The 2120-nt window shown below is 36.1% G+C and overlaps 1 protein-coding gene across 3 annotated transcripts in view; it reads left to right on the forward strand.

Moving 5' to 3' along the window:
* GLCE (glucuronic acid epimerase) overlaps window positions 1-2120 on the forward strand; it is an 82805-nt gene that overhangs the window by 52505 nt on the left and 28180 nt on the right. Inside the window, exon 1 of one of the 3 annotated variants that reach the window (XM_014536312.1) lies at window positions 731-782. The exons of the other annotated variants lie outside the window; for them this stretch is intronic. The gene's annotated coding sequence lies outside the window, so the exon portion shown is untranslated. Of the gene's footprint in view, window positions 1-730; window positions 783-2120 lie in introns of those variants that run through there. 3 annotated transcript variants of the gene reach the window in all.

The following is a 2120-nucleotide window of genomic DNA, read 5'->3' on the forward strand; positions in this document are numbered from 1 at the left end:
GGGACATAGAAAGGGAATGGACTGACTATTCTTGGGGGGGAAAGGGGGGTGGGGGGTGCGGGAAGAGATTGGACAATAATCGTGCACCTATGGATGAGGACAGTGGGTGGGGAGTGAAGGCGGAGGGTGGGGTGGGAACTGGGTGGAGGGGAGATATGGTGGGAAAAAAGAGGAACCAATGTAATAATCTGAACAATAAAGATTTAATTAAAATAAAAAAAAATTTAAAAAGCTAAAAAAAATAAAAGTAACATGAGAAATGTTATGCAATGTACTAGTAAACACTAATCGAAAGAAAGCTGGAGTTCCTATATTAATATCAGAAATGTATATTTCAGAGCAAGAAATATGAGATACTCCAAAATGTCTAGACATCTAATAACAACTTTAAAATAAATGAAGGTAAACTAGTAGAACTGAAAGGAGAAATAGACAAATGCGCAACTATAGTTGGAAACTATATTTTAGTTTTAATTTTTCCCCTCGAATTAAGATTTGTTCTCTCATTAACCAGAAGATTATGCCTGCCAAGCCTGATTATAGAAATAATATTAAAGGTGCAGATTCTACATAAGTACCTACAGTCAGGTGTCAGTAAAAATAGTAAACATTGGGGCTTACTAATTGCGAGGTGTATTAGTTTCCTATTGCTGTTGTGACAAATTACCACAATTTAGTGGCTTAAACAAATTTATTATCTTACAGTTCTGGAAGTCAGAAGTCCAAAATGGGTGATAAGGGAGATGTAACTCAGTGTTTAGGATAGCAAAGTACAATTTGAGGTGAGAATTATATTCATCGGAATTTATTGAGATGTATTCCCAGAATAATTAGACCATTATATGGAAAGAAAACAAAACTGCATTGCCCTAGGCACTTGTGGGGAGGGGGGGGGGATGATCCATTTACACATGGTTTCTCTTCTCAAGGTGTTTTTTTTCTGATATAAATGCAACAACAAGGGTGTATAAGAAATTCATCCTTGGAGAGTTGCAAGGTTTAGATTAGTCTAAAGTCATCAGGCTAATTGAGAGTGTTTCTGTTTCAGTGGAGGATGTGCTTTATGGGGAGGAGCAGCAGACCAGAAGGAATGAGGCAGAGAATATACAAATGAGAAATAATGTAAAGTAAAGAAATAACATTTGACATTACTGAAGATGATAGAATATCCATATTTGGGCATTTTAGGGTAATTTCTCATTTTCCTGGAAAGGCTTACAGTGGTTCTCAACCTTCTGGCCCTTTAATACAGTTCCTCATGTTGTGACCCAACCATAAAATTATTTCGTTGCTACTTCATAACTGTAATGTTGCTACTGTTATGAATTATAATGTAAATATCTGATACGCAGGATGGTCTTAGGCGACCCCTGTGAAAGGGTCATTCGACCGCCAAAGGGGTCTCGACCCACAGGTTGAGAACCGCTGGCTTAGAATTTGATGAGTCATCTTAAGGAATTCCTTACAGAAAAATATGTTCAGGTTGGGAATATTTAACATTAGGGTGCTCTATAACCCCCAAGGGTGTCAGGTCTAAAGTATATAAAAAACATGTAAAAAGATTCCATATGACCCCCAAAAGTCTTAAAACCGCCAACTTCCCTATGACTTGCTTAATCACTTCTTGTGATTAAAGTAGAGAATAAGAAAGAAATAAAAATTTTATTGACTTTATGCTTGTTTTTAGCTTATGAATAAAATCCCCTTGTTTCATTTCTGCATTCAGGCTATGTAAATTTACACCAAGAAACTGCTAGAAGAATTTAATCTTCAGTCAAGAAATAGACATCAATAACATACTTGAACATCTTTCCCCTTCCCTACCCCATATAATATAGTAAGGGGGTAGAAAACAGTGGTGTTAATGTCTTCAAATTCAATGCATAAAGTTAAGCTCCTTTTTAAATTCGCTCTGATTCCTAGAGATGGAGTTTTACTCCTAACAACATAGGGCCTAACTGAAGCTCAGTTGATAACCTAGATTCCTATTGGGTTGCTTGGAGGTCCTAGCCGCTTTGTAGTTTGCTTAATGGAGTAGGGAAGATTTGTGTATCGTCTTAATTTCTCATTTTTTTTTATTCTTTTAAAAAAAATATTATAATAAGTATTACAAAGGGTAT

The sequence above is a fragment of the Myotis brandtii genome, unplaced genomic scaffold (assembly GCF_000412655.1).
Source record: "Myotis brandtii unplaced genomic scaffold, ASM41265v1 scaffold160, whole genome shotgun sequence".
Lineage (NCBI taxonomy): Eukaryota > Metazoa > Chordata > Mammalia > Chiroptera > Vespertilionidae > Myotis > Myotis brandtii.